Genomic DNA, 17,931 nt, shown 5'->3' with positions numbered 1-17,931 from the left:
TAGGTGTACTCATCAGTGGCCCAGTGGTTAGCACTGCTGCCTCACAGCCCCAGGTTCGATTCCAGCCTTGGGTGGCTGTCTGTATGGAGTTTGCACATTCTCCCCATGTCTGTGTGGGTTTCCTCCCACAATCCAAAGATGTACAGGTTTGGTGAATTGGCCATGCTAAACTGCCCATAATGTTAGGTGCATTAGTTAGAGGGAGATGGGTCTGGGTGGACTACTCTTCAGCGGGTCATTGTGGACTGGTTGGGCTGAAGGGCCCGTTTCCACACTGTTTTTTTCACCAGATTTACATCAGTCTGTGGTTTCTTGTTTGTTCTGAGTCATGAGTATATGCCTGACTGAGTTCTGACTGAGTTAACCAAGCAGAAGCCATTTTGTCCTACCTCCCATGTTAAAGTGGAGATTTGAGGTGGCCCAGGGAATCCTTTGAGAACTCAGACCTGTAAAGCCTCTCTCTTGGTTTGTCCTGGAGATCATACTCTTTTAGAAGCCTGGAATAAAAATCTCTCATCATAAAGTCCCAAAATGCAATTCAATTCAATCCATAGCAGATAAGCACCAAGAGTTAATTTTCTACGGGATCCAACAGCCTCAGCACTAAAATAGTCTCACAAGGGAATGGCTGTGAATGTTATCACTTGGTGTCCTGTTCACACGGATTCACCGATGCTGAGGCAAACGTTCGTAATTGCCTCACAGCATCCTGTTATCACTTGGTGAGCCCAGGTGTCCCTAACTTTAAGTTCTCTCCTCTTTCTGAGCCTTCCTGTCTGTTTATTTTCTAGTGCAGTAAATGTATTCAATAATTCAGCATTACATTTTAGTCTGAATGTTTAAAGAGAAGTTTTAAGGCTCTAGACTTTATCACCCAGATGCCCACACCCTCATTCCTCCCTTTGATTACACCGCGATCACTGAAAGAGAAGGCTAGTCCAAACGAATCCCTTCAAGGTGGTCCAGCCATCAACATCCTGCAGAGCGGTACCACCATCTTCGCAGCTCATCTGGTCATATTTATCATCGCCATTGACCCGTGTGGGTGAGCCATCAGATCGCAAAAGCAGCATCTTCTGGGGCAAAGCTATATCACTAAGGGACCTCATAAGCCTAGCAATTAAATACCTAAGAATACCAATACCGACAAACAGACATAGCTGAATTGATAAGCCAATTGTACCATTAGCCCGATCTGCAGTTTGTCCAACTGGTCCCTTCAGTCATTCTGTCAAGGAATACCTGGATCTCTTCTTGTATCTCAGTAATATTGCCAGTGAGATCGGGAATGCCCATAGTGCATTTATCTTGGACAATCGTGCAGACCTCACCCTCCTGGGCAAGTATATAATCTAAGGCATACCAATTCTGATCCTTCCAACCTCAGGGTACTCTGGATTCCCCAGCCTATCGGGTGTCCTGTATTGTCACCCAGTCCCTTGGGATCCTTCCAGTTGGAGCAAGGTTGGCTGAGACCGATCGATGCATCCTCCTCTGATGGAGGTTCCATCGACTTGTCCACTGCCCAGGACATGGTACTGTTGTGGGAACAAGGGCTCCGATAGTGACCTTATAAGGGACATCTTTGCCATCAAGGAAAAGGAAATTGGTAGCTTTACCTTAGCTGAAGAAATAATAGTCTGGTTTGGTGTATATTAGGGAGAGTTTGTCAAAATAGGTTACTGAAATGTTACAGCAGGGGGTCTAGTCAGGTCTACAAGAGTAAAGGGTCGACGTTTTGCAAGAGGAGTTGCTTGAGCGCTGTAAAAAATGGGCCAAGTGACTCGAGCACTCGCACTGTATGGGAGACAATGGTCCTCAGAATGCTGTTCCCATTGGGATCTCCCTTAGCTTGATTGTACATGGTCTTGGTGACAGTATCAGATTCTGAAAAGAGAAAAGGCCTATAAATGCGCAAGGGAAGGGTTCCATTCCAGGTCCATGTGCCGCATAAGGCCTGCTGTACCCCAGCCAGTGTTACACCAGCTGTTTGTATACACAGACTGGAGGTATTGGAAAGTGATATTTCTCTTCGCAGGGTCGGCAGTAGGAATTCTGATGAAAAGATTGGAATCGGGACTGGGGACGGGGCAAGTAAGTCATCTCCCGATAGAGAGAAGTAACATACTACTGCCTCTGGGGTGAAGAGCATTCTGTGGGCCTGTATAAATAAGTTGTTTGTGGATTGAGGAGTTTCCCCGATCAGGCTTCCCTTTTCTCGAGTCAGCCCGTCCTGCAAAAAGGAATGGAGTTCCTGGCCGCCCTTAAAATATTTACCATACTAACAGGGTTGATCATTTTTATCCTCACCAGGCTTGCGTCTGCAGGTAAAATCAAAAAGACATGTTCGGTAACGACATGGTAACTCCCACTGATTTCTACTGTCCAGATGGACCATCTGGTCTTTCTGATGGAAGAGTCCATTGCAATGATCAATCTTAGGCAGGGAGGAAAGGGTCGTGTGAGGGAGCCGTGGTTTAATAAGGAGTTGGAATCCCTTGTTAAATGGAAGAGGGCGGCCTTTGTAAAGATGAGGCGTGAAGGTTCAATAGGGGCAATTGAGAGTTATAAGGTAGCCCGGAAGGACCTGAAGAGAGAGCTAAGAGCAGCAAGGAGGGGACATGAAAGGTCCTTAGTTGGTAGGATTAGGGAAAACCCTAAGGCTTTCTATAGGTATGTTAGGAATAAAAGAATGACTAGGGAAGGAATAGGTCCAATCAAGGATAGTAATGGGAAGTTGCGTGTGGAGGCTGAAGAGATTGGGGAGGCGCTGAATGAATACTTTTCGTCAGTGTTCACTCAGGAACAGGACATTGTTGTCGATATGAATACTGAGGCACGAATAAGTAGAATGGATGGCTTTGAGATATGTAGAGAAGAGGTGTTGGAAATTCTGGCAAGGGTGAAAATAGATAAGTCCCCTGGGCCTGATGGCATTTATCCTAGGATTCTCTGGGAAGCAAGGGAGGAGATTGCAGAGCCATTGGCCTTGATTTTTGTGTCCTCTTTGTCGACAGGAGTAGTGCCAGAGGACTGGAGGCTAGCAAACGTGGTTCCCTTGTTCAAGAAGGGGAGTAGGGATAATCCTAGTAACTATAGGCCAGTGAGTCTCACTTCTGTTGTGGGCAAAGTCTTAGAGAGAATTGTAAGGGATAGGATTTATGCACATCTGGATAAGAATGATGTGATCAAGGATAGTCAGCATGGTTTTGTGAAGGGCAGGTCGTGCCTCACAAACCTTATTGAATTCTTTGAGAAGGTGACTAAGGAGGTAGATGAGGGGAAAGCGGTAGATGTGGTATATATGGATTTTAGTAAGGCGTTTGATAAGGTCCCCCATGGTAGGCTACTGCAGAAAATACAGAGATATGGCATTGAGGGTGAGTTGGAGGTTTGGATTAGGAATTGGCTCTCTGGAAGAAGACAGAGGGTAGTAGTTGATGGCAAAGGTTCATCTTGGAGTGCCGTCACTAGCGGTGTTCCGCAAGGATCTGTTTTGGGACCATTGGTGTTTGTCATTTTTATAAATGACCTGGAGGAAGGGTTAGAAGGTTGGGTGAGCAAGTTTGCGGATGATACGAAAGTCGGAGGAGTTGTAGACAGTGAGGAAGGATATGGCAGGTTACAGCAGGATATAGAGAAGCTGCAGAGCTGGGCAGAAAGGTGGCAAATGGAGTTCAATGTAGCTAAGTGTGAAGTGATTCACTTTGGTAAGAGTAATAAAAAGATGGATTACTGGGCTAATGGTAGACTACTTGGTAGTGTGGAAGAGCAGAGGGATCTTGGTGTCCATGTACACAGATCTCTGAAAGTTGCCACCCAGGTAAATAGTGCAGTGAAGAAGGCATATGGCGTACTGGCTTTTATTGGTAGAGGAATTGAGTTCCGGAGTCCTGAGGTCATGCTGCAGTTGTATAAGACTCTGGTGCGGCCGCATCTGGAATATTGTGTGCAGTTTTGGTCGCCATACTATAGGAAGGATGTGGAGGCACTGGAACGGGTGCAGAGGAAGTTTACCAGGATGTTGCCTGGTATGGTAGGAAAATCCTATGAGGAAAGGCTGAGGCACTTGGGGTTGTTTTCATTGGAGAAAAGAAGGTTTAGGGGTGATTTGATAGAGGTGTACAAGATGATTAGGGGGTTAGATAGGGTTGACAGTGAGAACCTTTTTCCACGTATGGAGTCAGCTATTACAAGGGGGCATAGCTTTAAATAAAGGGGGGTAGATATAGGACTGATGTTAGGGGTAGGTTCTTCACTCAGCGAGTCGTAAGTTCATGGAATGCCCTGCCAGTAGCAGTAGTGGACTCTCCCTCTTTATGGGTATTTAAGCAGGCATTGGATAGGTATATGGAGGATAGTGGGTTAGTGTAGGTTAGGTGGGCTTTGATCGGCGCAACATCGAGGGCTGAAGGGCCTGTACTGCGCTGTATTCTTCTATGTTCTATGTTCTATGTTCTATGTTCATCATGTTCCATACATCAAAGGCGTCTGGTCCGGTGCACTGGACGACATCTCCTCAGCATGGGTGGTGGATAATCTGATTATTCCTGGTCGCATCCATACTTAGTGGCTTTCCCCATCAGGATGTTGTACGTGATCAGAAAGGTGAGGAGATAAGCGATCCCCCACATGTCCCTCCTCTTACTTCAAGTATCTGTAATAAGATTAACATTAGAACAACAGCAAAATTCAAAAACCAAACTGGACAGGTTCCACTCCTTTTGTTGGGATTCCAGTATTCTCTCCTCCTCTTCCCCTCTTTTGATTGGTGTGGTCAATCAATTTACAATGGTGCAGTTGGACCCAAGCTGAGCGCCCAGCGACTTTGACCGCTGTAGGGGTGGGAAGTAAAATCTAGAAGGGGCCATCCCAACGAGGTTGGAGACCTTTGCGAGTCCAGTTCTTGAGAAGCACCAACGAACCAGGCTCTACCTGTGATGAGGCTGAAAGGGAGGGAACATCACTGTAGGCCGCACGCTCCTGGGAGTAAAAGGCACGCATAACACTAGTTAGAGCAAGAACATAACCAATGATTGCTTTGGTCACGTGGTGGAAGTGGACTGAGAAGGGAGCCGAATCGTTCCAAGGGGTACGGAGAGGGTGACCAGAGAGACTCTCAGCTGGAGACAGTCGTGTCTTGCCCGCAGACACGGATTGCATCTGGAATAAAGCCACAGGGATTAGCATAACCAGGACAGGCCAGACTTCACCATTAATTTGACAAGTTTAGTCTTGAGTCTGGTTAAAACATTGAACAAGGCCGGCCGCCTGAGGATGATAAGCACCATGCAGTTGCCGACAAATACAAAGCTGGCAGAGTTCTCTGTTAATATTACCTACAAAGTGTGGTCCATTGTCCGAGCTAATGCACGCAGGTATACTGAAGCGGGGAATTATTTCCTTAAACAAAATCTTCACCACAGTCTCAGCAGTAGCGTTAGGAGGAGGGTAGGCTTCAATCCACTTAGAAAAGACATCAACAATAAGCAAAACATATTTATAGCACTGACATTTCTACAACTCAATGAAGTCCAGTTGAAGTGTCTCCAAGGGACCCTCCAGCAAGGGAATTCTCATAGAGATACTTGAACTAAGAGGTTGGGGATTGCCTACCCACTGACCTTCTTGATCACATACAACATCCTGATCAGGAAAGCCACTGACTGAGTATCGATGCAATCTGGAACGATCTGAGATTATTCTGATGTCATCTGGTGCACCAGACCAGACGCTTTCAATGTGGTGTCGCTTGAGCGATGGCATGAGCTGCCAGAGGAAGTGATGGGTGCTGATGTGATGACAAGTTAATAGGCTCCTGGATGGGCATCTGAATTTGAAGGGTTCAGATGGGTCAAGGCCAAGTGATGGTAAACTGGAGTCATAGAGATGTACAGCACAGAAACAAACCCTTCGGTCCAACTCGTCCTTGCTGACAAGATAGCCAACCCAATTTAGTCCCAGCTGCCAGCATCCGGCCCATATAGGGGCCAAGTGATGGCAAATGTGACTAGATTAATTTAGGAAATCTGGGCAGGTTGGGCCAATGGGTCTGTTTCCGTGCTGTGTGACTCTAATTGTCTTCAGTGAAAGCAGAAGTGTGGTTGTGAAGACTGGACTTCCAGAGCATGTTTTGCCCTGACTGGGAAGCAGAAGAGTTTGACTGAAGTGTATTGGTGTTAATGCCTTGATGTCTCATTTTGCTCCCACCTTCCCGGGGTCGTTAACCATTTTGTGTCTGGTTCTTCCTCAAAAAGCTGCATTGCAGGTTCACCCTGAATTGACACACTTTTATTTTGCTTCACAAAAATCAGACTTGCTCACTCTCAGCAGTATCCCAGTGTTGTGAAAGATATTAACTTTCAGGTGGAGGTATCCAAAATTCAGAGAGATGTCAGTCTTGATGTTTTTGCTTTTCTGCCCCTGTAAGATCCTGAATCAGCACCTGCAGGGGAATTAGTTAGAGCGGAGTGAGAACAGAGGGGAAGGGAGAGTGGGATGGTGCTTTCAATTTTGTAGAACAACAAAAGAAAAGAATATTCCACAAAGTAGAATTGCTTGTTCTGAATTTCTACCCTGCACTGATAGTGATGACTTTTGTAATCTGTTTTTAACAGTGTATTTGAAGATCTGAAGACTGAAGCTTCAAAATCAACAGAGGAAGGGCTTATGCCCGAAACATTGACTTTCCTGCTCCTCTGATGCTGCCTGACCTGTTGTGCTTTTTCAGCGCCACACTTTTCAACACTGACTCTCCAGCGTCTGCAGTCCTCACTTTGACGTCAACGTCTAACAGTCACTCAATCCATCGGGACCGCAACGGTTTTCAACTATGATTCTGTGAGAAGGAGCAAAGCGTTTTGGTTCCTGTTTGAGTACATTTTCAGCATCAGTGGGACTGGATGAGAGACCCTACTGTTACAGCGCAGTGTGTGTGGAGCCTGAAACAGTTATACGGCCTGGAAAGAGGAATTCACGGTGGGGAGGGGCTCCACACGCATTTGTGTGTAACTGAAGCTTCAGCCATGGAGAAACCCGAGGAATCCAGCCCAGTGGAGAAACGGTGGAAGTGTGGCGACTGTGGGAAAAGCTTCCGTGTCCCATATGTCCTGGAGGTGCAGTCACACTGGGGAGAGCCCGTTCCCCTGTCCCGTCTGCGGGAAGGGCTTCAGCACTTCCTCCACCCTGCTAACCCACCAGTGGATCCACACTGGGGAGACGCCCTTCAGCTATTCCTCCACCCTGCTGAGACACCAGCGGGTCCACATGGGGGAAGAGGCCCTTCATGTGTCCCGAGTGCGGGAAGAGATTTACCCAGGCCTCCAACCTGCTGACCCACCAGCGGATCCACACAGGAGAAAGGCCCTTCAGCTGCCCCCTGTGCGGGAAGGGCTTCACCAGCTCTACCAATCTCCGGAGGCACCAGCGAGTTCATTTACCATCGCAGGGGGATTGAAGGCGCGATGGCTGAGTGGCAGTATCAACTGGACTATCAACCCAGTTCCGGGGGCTCCCGGGTTTGAATCCCAGTGCAGATGGTGCGATACAGGGATGGGTTGAAATTGCTGAGTGAGGCAACACTTCCTCTGGGTTAAGGCTGTACCAAGGATCCAATTACAAAGAGACAACTTGGTGGTGACCAAAAGTAAAGAAGTGAGGTGGGTTGGGGGGTGATGGGGTAGCGTGTGCGCTTTGACCGTGAGCTGTTTAAAAAGCTGCTACTTTTTCTCTGCCTTTTTGCTGAGGGGGTTTGAAGCTGTAACAAAGTTGGATCTCAATAAAAGTTACCTGAATTTACCCCCTGGCTCAACTCTCATTGAAAGCTTTGAGCTCCGAGAATACTTGGGTGAGAGCCAAGATATGCAATATCTCCATGTATAATAATGAAGTAGCTCATTTATTCTGAAATTATTTCAATTAGTTGGTCAATTGCCAAATAATAGCTGCATAACTGTTGTCAATATTGATACCCAGGAAAGCTATTTTGTTTAGTATATTTCCTTTGTAAAGATCTTATCTAAATTATAAAATGAATGTATTTTCATCTGAAATAAAATTTGCAGTGTTTTATTAAATGGTGAAAGTAACTTTGCACTTAATTGCTCCGTTTGGGATTAAACATTATGACTTAAATTATGAAAGATCACTTTTATCTATGGTGAGTCTATTAACAAACAAATGTTGCCATTTGCTCTCAAGTTAGCTCAGATTCAATTTGAAATTCTTGAATGAGTTGAATAAGGGGTAAAAAATAAATATTTATTGCACTTTTCTGAAATTCTCTGCACTGCCATTGTATTTGGTTAAATAAATTATGTATCTCTCTTCGTAACTTTGATATCACCACAAATCTTAGGAACCCCATCCAGGACAAACATAAGTAGAAAGTAGGAGACAACAGCTTCGCTTCACTTGGAGGTCACCACTGATGTTCCCTAGCCAGGTAATGAAACGTCTGGATATCAAACCTACAGCTCAGTGAGCAAACCTACACCCTAAACATTCTACTTTGCTGAAAGACTGCACAATCTGCAGGCAGTCAATACATGTAATATATTGTAAATTCCACTTTGAAAATAGATAATAGGTCCACTACTTTTTGGATGTGAGCATAAGTGGAATAGTAAGCAAGTTTGCTGATGACACCAAAATTGGAGGTGTAGTGGACAGCGAAGGAGGTTACCTCAGATTACAATGGGATCTTGATCAGATGGGCCAATGGGCTGAGAAGTGGCAAATGGAATTTAATTTAGATAAATGTGAGGTGCTGCATTTTGGGAAAGCAAATCTTAGCAGGACTTATACACTTAATGGTAAGGTCCTAGGGGGTGTTGCTGAACAAAGAGACCTTGGAGTGCAAGTTCATAGCTCCTTGAAAGTGGAGTTGCAGGTTGACAGGATAGTGAAGATGGTGTTTTGTATGCTTTCCTTTATTGGTCAGAATATTGAGTACAGGAGTTGGGAGGTCATGTTACTGCTGTACAGTTGGAATAGTACAATTCTGGTTTCCTTCCTATCAGAAAGATGTTGTGAAACTTAAGGGTTCAGAAAAGATTTACAAGGATGTTGCCAAGACTGGAAGATTTGAGCTATAGGGAGAGACAGAACAGGCTGGGGCTGTTTTCCCTGGAGCGTCAGAGGCTGAGGGGTACCCTTATAGAGGTTTATAAAATCATGAGGGGCATGGATAGGATAGATAGAAAAAGTCTTTTCCCTGGGGTGGGAAAGTCCAGAACTAGAGGGCATAGGTTTACAGTGAGAGGGGAAAGATATGAAAGAGACCTAAGAGGCAACCTTTTCACTTAGAGGGTGGTACGTGTATGGAATGAGCTGCCAGAGGAAGTGGTGGAGGCTGGTACAATTACAACATTTAAAAGGCAACTGGAGGGATATGGGCCCCGAGCTGGCAGGTGGGACTAGATTGGGTTGGGATATTGCGCACAGGGATGTGCAGGGTAGGTGCATTAGTCAGGGGTAAATGTTAAGCAATAGGGGTAGGGGAATTGTGTGGGTGGGTTTACCCTTCGGAGGATCGGTGTGTAGTCTTTGGGCTGAGTAGCCTGTTCCCACAGTGTGGGGAGTCTCTGAACGGGAAGGGATTTTTGTAAACTGTGCAAGGTAACGCAGGCGTAGTGCGGGGGCCTGCTGTTGGCCTTGCTCCGCCCCTTGCTCCTCCCCCTGTTGTTGAGCTGTCTAACAAACAGCTACTCTTTCTCTGCCTTTTTGCTGGGGGGATCTGAAGCTGTAACAATGTTGGGACGTAATAAAGGTAACCTGAACGTTCTGCCGGATTCAGGCTCTCATTGAAAGCTGAGAGCTCCAAGCGGTTTTTGTTTTAAAGCTGCTCATTTCTTGCAGCCTCCTGCACTAAGTTTCCAATGTTGTGTATCAGATGGAGCAGTGACTGAGTAGCTGGTTTCGTTAGAGAGAATGGCCAATTCACCGAGAGAGAGAATTGGGACCAGCGTTGAACAGATCATGACTGGATATGGATCTACCTGCATCTAGGTGGATGGGCTGAGACTTTTTCACTGGCACATAGGAGGTGGAGAGGTGACCTTATCAGGGTTTACAAAATCATGAGGGGAGAGATGAGGTGAACGACGGGTATCCTTCCCCTAGGGTTGGGGTTTCAAGATTAGGGAGCAAATTTTGATGGTGACAGGAGAAAGAGATTTTAAAAAGACTTGAAGGCCACAATTTTTTTTATACAGAGTGGTTAACATGCAGACTAAATGTCTAGAGGAAGTGGTGGATGCAGGTACAGTAACAACGTTTAAAAGACATTTGGATAAGTTCATGAATAGGAAAGGATTGGAGGGATATGGGCCAAAATACTGGCAGGTGGGACTGGTTTAGTTTGAGAACATAGTCAGCATGGACTAGTTGGACTGAAGGGTCTGTTTCTGTGCCGTATGGCTCTGTAACTCGGTTCTATACTGGTCTTAAAACCATTTTCTTGCCTTCCCCATAAACATTCACATAAAAATCAGATGAACTCAGCCTTGAATATATTCAATGACCCCCTAACTGTAGGAAGACATTCCCGCTTCCGATCAGAATTCCTCTTGCTAATACACCACTTGCCTTGCTCAGTACCTGCTGCACCTGTCTGACAACTGGCACAGAAGGACACTAATACCCCTCTGAACATCCACACATCATTCCTGATGAAGGGCTCATGCCCAAAACTTCGACTGTCCTACTGCTGCTTGACCTGCTGTGCTTTGCCAATTGTGGTCTTCTCTACATCGGGAAAACAGAGTGTAAACTCGGGGAACGGTTTGCTGAGCATCGCAGAGGCTGAGCGGACTTCCCAGTCTCCACCCATTTCAATGCCCCTTCCCACTCCCCTTCTGACATGACTATCTTTGGCTTCCTCCATTACCACAACAAACCAAACCACAAATTGGAGGAACAAAACCTCATCTTCTGTCTGAGCAGTCAACAGCCTGGAGGACTCAACACTGAGTTCTCCAATTTCAAATAATCTCCCATCCCATCCCCCAACTCACTTCCCAGCCCCTTCCACTCTTCCCTGCCAACTAGATTCCTTCCTCCCATTCACCAACCAGGTCGTACCAGGTTATGGGGATAAGGCAGCAACAGGATACTGATTGAGGATGATCAGCCATTATCACAATGAATGGTGGTGCTGGTTCGAAGGGCAGAATAGCCTACTCCTGCACCTATTGTCTATTGTACCCTCTACCTGTCTCCACCTATCCACACTTCAATACCCTGCCCCAGCACACCCTTGTTCCACAGCTCTCCCTATACCCACCCCCCAGTCCTGAACAAGAGTTACACCAGATACCTCGACTTCTCCACCTCCTAATACTGCCTGGCTTGCTACATTCTTTCAGTCTCCTGCCTGTCTATTTTGCCAATTGAGAACAAAGGCCTGGACTAACTTTTCCAGAGTCTGTCCCCTCGCTGGATTCACTCCCATTCCTTTCAGTTGCTCCAAGTCAACAACTGAACCTCAGAATGAAGTGTAAATGGAAATGGGGGTGAGAAAAGAGAGTGCCGTACTCTCAGATGTTGGACAGAGGAAAGGAGTTGCAGTCTGAGGTCAAGCTCAATCTTCATTCAGAGAGAGGAGAAGCAGGAGCTTCAGAACCTCATGGTCCAGCTTCCACATTCACCAATAGGGGAGCTCCGAATGGCAGGAGGACAATTCTCCCTCCGGTCCTCCAGTGCTCCTTATTTGTCCATCAAACGTAGGACTCACCCCTATTCTGCTGACAGCGAGGAACACGCCCAATGTTTTGGTGACACTGGCAAACATGTGCCTGCTTGTTGACACTGAGGAGTGTACACAATATGCACTGTAGCAATGCTGGTGTTATTGACAGAACTTAAGTGTCCAAATTCCTATGGGAGAACAAAAAGGGGAGAGCCATTTTTTTCCATGTGGCTCAATATTTGATTGCTTTTGCATTTGTCTGGCTGCTCAATGTTTTTATGTCTTTTCCTCAATATGCTCTGTAGGAATGCTGGTGTTATTGACAGATTTTAAGTTTCCAAATGCCTATAGGCTAACAAAAAGGGTACAGCCATAATTTTTTTCTCCCCCATGTGGCTCGATATTTGATTGCTTTTGCATTTGTGTGGCTGCTCAATGTTTAAGTCTTTTCCTCAGTGTTGGGGTGAGATTCACAACTAGAAGGCATAGGTTTAGGGTGAGACCACAAAGATACCTGAGGGGCAACGTTTCCACGCAGAGGGTGGTGCGTATATGGAATGAGCTGCCAGAGGAAGTAGTGGAAGCTGATATAATTACAGCATTTAAAAGTTATCTGGCTGGGTATATGAATAGTAAGGGTTTAGAGGGATATGAGTCAAGTGCTGGCAAAGGGGACTAGATTAAGTTAGGATATCTGGTTGACATGGACAGGTTGGACCGAATGGGTCTGTTTCTGTGCTGTACATCGCTATGACTCTAAATAATAAAAAGTCTACTTTTCCAAATAACAAACTATATCCATGTTAACAAGGCTTAGTGCACCACATACGTTACTAACCATTCTCAACAAGTCCTGCCCCTTCAATGACTGAGGAACATAGACATGCTGGTGCATAATCTCCTTCACTAGTATTTACACACTACCCTCAGCAATTGCACAAGTAACAGCAAAGAGTAAACAGCACAAGGATTAAACAAACAGTGAGGGGGTAAACAGCACAAGGATTAAACAAACAGTGAAGGCAAACAGCACAAGGATTAAACAAACAGTGAGGGGGTAAACAGCACAAGGATTAAACAAACAGTGAGGAGGTAAACAGCACAAGGATTAAACAAACAGTGAAGGCAAACAGCACAAGGATTAAACAAACAGTGAGGGGGTAAACAGCACAAGCCACAGTAAAATCAGATGGAAAGTGAGTGTAAAATGTCACTATGACAGGACAGGCCCCACATTCCTTCCCCTCCGTCCCCCCCCCCAACCTGCCTCACCTTTCACCTCCCGGGCCCAGTACCTTCCAGGTGGCCCCAGAGTTGACACAGGGGCCGCCCCACGACCAGTAGAACTCCACCACCCAGGCGGCCGACGGGTTCCCAAACAGGCCCTTAACCCCATCCGCCTCCAGAATGATCACCGGCTCCTACCTGCTGTACAGCCGGGCGGTGTGGCCGTGACACAGCAGCTGCCCCAGGAAGGCGGCGGTGCCCAGTGACGGGTGTCTGCCCCGGGGCCGCACGGCGCCATTTTCCTAACGGCCGCCCCTTCCCCGCTCGAGCGACTTCTCCTCCCAACCGCCTTCACCCCCGTGTGACGTCAGCTCAGGGGGATGGGCGGGGCCGGGGAGGGAGGTGGGGGAGGGGGGTACACTGCCACTGCCACTGACATCTAACGGAACAGCATCATATCTAAAAGGGGGGGGCAATCTGCATTTTAAAGTGACGTGGACATTTTAACGGCCTATTTTTGCAAATAAACAGATTTAAATGGACAAAATTATATTTCAAAAGGGATGTGGGCACATTCAAAGGGATATCTTAATATGTAAAGTGACGCAGTTATATCTAAGTGAATCTACATTTCGAAGAGACGTTGCCCTATTTATAAGCAGAAGTACCCCTTTAAGAGACATACTGATATCTAAAGGGGTAAATATACATTATCGAGGAGCAAGATTGCGCTGAGAAGAACATAACACATTTAAAGGGTGAGTTACATGTAAAGGGGCATTTTTATATTTAAAAAGATACATTGAAATCTGAAGAGACTTGTTCATAAGTAGAAGTACATGGTAACATTAAGGAAGCATGACCGTATTGGAAATAGTGTAGCCATTTTTAAAAAGGGGGTTGTAGTGGCCGTGAGATGGTTTAATTTTTAAGAAAATAAGCAAGTTATTACGATTTGGAATGGTCTTGAAGGGGTGATGGAACCAGCAACCATGGAGAAAGTTAAAATTCACACAACACCAGGTTATAATCCAACAGGCTTATTTGGAAGCACTAGCTTTCGAAGCGCCGCTCCTTCATCTGGTGGTTGTGGAGAATGAGATCACGATCACGGAGTTTATAGCCAATGGAGTCCAGTGGTATGGAGATGTGATACATCAAACAATTTTAGATTAAATCTTTCACCTTTTGAATGGGTTTCGAAAGGTATGTTAATCCTAGAATTTGATTTTAATTACCTTCTCACGAATATCATTCAAATGCAGAGCTTTTCTAACAATAGGTGTGAATCCTGTCTGCGTCCGAATGTTGAGGCAGACTGACATTTTACTTAGAGAAAAATTTTGCATTTAAACTTCATTTTTGAGGAAGTAATTTACAGATTAGGGTGTAGAGGTCAGGGTGGATTGGCTGTGCTGAATTACCCATAGCGACCAGGGATGTGCAACTTAGAATAGATTGTCCATGGGAAATACGGAGAAAGGGGATGGATATGGATGAGATACTCTTCGGAGGGCCAGAGTAAAATAGATGGGCTGAATGGCCTGCTTCCATGTTATTGGGATCCTATGACTCCCCCCGACAAAGGAGCATTTTATCTGCATGTATCCTGTCAAGCCCCTTTCAGAATTCTACTGGTTTCAATGAGATCACTTCTGGTTCAGAGAGGTATACAGCACAGAAACAGACCCTTCGGTCCAATTCATCCATGCCGATCAGGATTCCCAAACTAAACTAGTCCCACTTGCCTGTGTTTGGCCCATATCCCTCTAAACTTTTCTATGCATGTACTCATCCAAACTCCACATGCAAACCACCCTCTGTCAAAAAGTTGCCCCTCAGGTTCCTTTTAAATCTCTCTCCTCTCACTTTAAAGAAATATGCCCCCTAGTCTTGAGCTCCCCTACGCTAAGGAAGAGCGCTTTGGTGTTCACCTTACCTCCACGCCTCATGATTTTATCAATCTCAATAATGTCACCCCTCAACCTCCTGTGCTCCAGTGAATGAAGTCCCAACCTCTTCTTATAACTCAAACCCTCCAGTCCTGGCAACATCCTGGTAAATCTTTACCAGACCCTCTCTAATAGAATTCTTCCTCTTACAGGATCACCAGAACCATACTCGGTACTCTACAAGTGGCTTCACCAACATCCTGTACAACCTCAACATGATTAGATTATATTAGATTACTTCCAGTGTGGAAACAGGCCCTTCGGCCCAACAAGTCCACACCGACTCGCCGGATGTCCCAATCCCTCTACTCAATGGTGTGAACAATGAAGACAAGTATGCTAAATGCCTTCTTGACCACCCTGTCTAGCAGCGATGCAACTTTCAAAGAACTATGTACCTGAACCCCATCATGTCTCTCTTTTACAGCACAACACAGGGCCCTACCATTAACCGTACACGTCCTGCCCTTCCTTGTTTTAGCAAAATGCAAGCCCTCACTTTTAATAGCTCACTCATACACACGCTTTCTCTCAGACACCCACATCCCCAACACTCTCACAGGCTTATACTCCATCACACTCTCATTTTACCAAGCATGCACACACACACTTACATACATGCATTCACACATCACTTTTTGGGCAAACTTATATTGGCAGAATTATGTTTGCAGATACATTCGACTTTGCTCAAAAAGTGCACAAACTGCAGGCAGTCAATCCATGTAATATTTTATAAATTCCTACTTTGGAACTAGAACCAGTCTGATTCAAGATTGGGATACTGTCAGACTTGAACCTCACACTTTATTGCATTGTCTGGGCTGAGATGTCACTTTTTAAAATAAAAAACCTTAAGTCATCTCGAGAACGTGAATTAATAGTAGTTCTGGGATTTACAGATTAATGAACTGAAACCTGCAACTCAGTCTAAAAGGTGAAAGACTTAACAGCAATCTTGGTTTGTTCAATATATCCTATCAGTTGCATGACACTGTGATCTTTTGCGATAAAATCTGTGTCTTATGATTCTGCTCCACAGTTACCTGCTGAAGGAGCAGTGCTCCGAAAGCTAGTGCTTTCCAAATAAACCTGTTGGACTATAAACTGGTGTTGTGTGATTTTTAACTTTATCCAGCCCAGTCCAACATTGGCTCCTCCACATAATTTCTTGCGAACACAGCCCACACCTCCTGATGCTGCCAAGAAATCTTACAATGCCGATGAAATGACACTCTCTGCACTCCTGAAAAATTGACAGTTTCTCACGATACTGGCTGCTCATTCACGACTCCATCTGATACGCAACATTGGAAGCTTAGTGCAGGAGGCGGAAAGAAATGAGCAGCTTTAAAACAAAAACCCCTTGGCGCTCAAAGCTTTCAATGAGAGTCTGAGCCCGGCAGTAAGTTCAGGTAACCTTTATTGTGACCCAACTTTGTTACAACTTCAGATCTCCTCAGCAAAAAGGCAGAGATAAAGTTGCTTGTTGAACAGCTCAAAATCAAAGCGCACACATTTCGCCCCACCACTTTCTTTACTATTGATCAGCACTGAGATGTCCCTTTCTAATTGGGTCCTTGGTACAGCCTTAACCCGGAGGAAGTGTTGCCTCACTCGGCAATTTCAACCTGTACCCTGTATAGCGCCATCTGCTGCAGTGGGATTCAAACCCGGGAGCACCAAGAACAGGGTCGATAGTCCAGTCAATAATGGCACTCAGCCATTGCTCCTTCAAACACCCTGCGATGGTAGGTGAATGCGCTGGTGCCTCTGGAGGTGGGAGGAGCGGGTGAAGTCCTTCCCGCATTCGGGACAGCTGAACAGCCTCTCCCCCGTGTGGACCCGCCAGTGGGTCAGCAGGGCGGAGGAATTGCTGAAGGCCTTCCTGCACTCGGGGCAGCTGAAGGGCCTCTCCCCCGTGTGAATCCGCTGGTGCTTCAGTAGGTTTGAGGAATTGCTGAAGGCCTTCCCACATTCGGGGCAGCTGAAGGGCCTCTCCCCAGTGTGGATCCGCTGGTGGGTCAGCAGAGAAGAGGAATTGTTGAAGGCCTTCCCGCACTCGGGGCAGCTGAAGGGCCTCTCCCCACTGTGGGTCCGCTGGTGGGTCAGTAGGGAAGAGGAATCGCTGAAAGCCTTCCCACAATCTGGGCAGCTGAAGGGCCTCTCCCCCGTGTGGACCTGCTGGTGCCTCAGCAGGTTGGGGGAATTGCTGAAGGCCTTCCCACACTCGGGGCAGCTGAAGGGCCTCTCCCCTGTGTGGGACCGCCGGTGGGTCAGCAGGTTGGAGGCCTGGGTAAATCTCTTCCCACACTCAGGGCAGGAGAACGGCCTCTCCCCTGCGTGGGCCCGCAGGTGTCTCAGCAGGTGGGAGGCCTGGGTAAATCTCTTTCCGCAGTTGGGGCAGCTGAAGGGCCTTTCCCCCGAGTGGGACCGCTGGTGCCTCAACAGGTCGGAACAATTACTGAAGGCCTTCCCGCACTCTGGGCAGGGGAATGGCCTCTCCCCGGTGTGGGTCCGCTGGTGCCTCAGCAGGGCGGAGGTCTGGGCAAAGCCCTTCCCGCACTCAGGGCAGGAGAATGGCCTGTCCCCTGTGTGGATGTGCTGATGAATCTGCAGGGCAGACGGGAAATGGAAGCTATTCCCGCCATCACTGCACTTGCACCGTTTCTCCACGGGGCGGGATTCCTCGGGTTTCTCCATGGCCGAAGCTTCAGCTGCACACAAATACGTTTCCAGCCCCTCCCTGCTGTCAATTTCTGCTGCTACATGCCCCACACTCAATGCGCTAAAATGGTAGGGTCTCTCATCCAGTCCCACTGATGCTGAAAACATACTCAAACAGGAACCAAAACGCTTTGCTCCTTCTCACAGACTCATAGTTGAAAATTCTTTCCGGTCCCGATGGATTGAGTCATTGTCATCAATGTGAGGACTGCAGACGCTGGAGGATCAGTGTTGAAATGTGTGGTCCTGGAAATGGCCAACAGGTCAGGCAGCATCCGAATAGCAGGAGAGTCAACGTTTCGGGCATAAGAACTTCATGCGTTGATTTTGAAACTT

General features: G+C 46.6%; 1 long non-coding RNA gene across 1 annotated transcript; it reads right to left on the bottom strand.

Annotated features, from left to right (window-relative positions):
• Positions 1 to 6,269: 6,269 nt before the first annotated feature.
• LOC140460359 (uncharacterized) lies at positions 6,270 to 13,104 on the bottom strand. Its single transcript, XR_011954016.1, has 2 exons — positions 12,962 to 13,104; positions 6,270 to 6,445 (listed from the first exon to the last, which is right to left on the bottom strand). It is a non-coding gene; the product is annotated as an uncharacterized lncRNA (long non-coding RNA).
• Between the last annotated feature and the right edge of the window lie 4,827 nt (positions 13,105 to 17,931).

The sequence above is a fragment of the Chiloscyllium punctatum genome, chromosome 36 (assembly GCF_047496795.1).
Source record: "Chiloscyllium punctatum isolate Juve2018m chromosome 36, sChiPun1.3, whole genome shotgun sequence".
Taxonomy (NCBI): Eukaryota; Metazoa; Chordata; class Chondrichthyes; order Orectolobiformes; family Hemiscylliidae; genus Chiloscyllium; species Chiloscyllium punctatum.
Note: the sequence above shows the minus strand (reverse complement) of the source record. Positions and strands in the feature narration are given on the sequence as shown.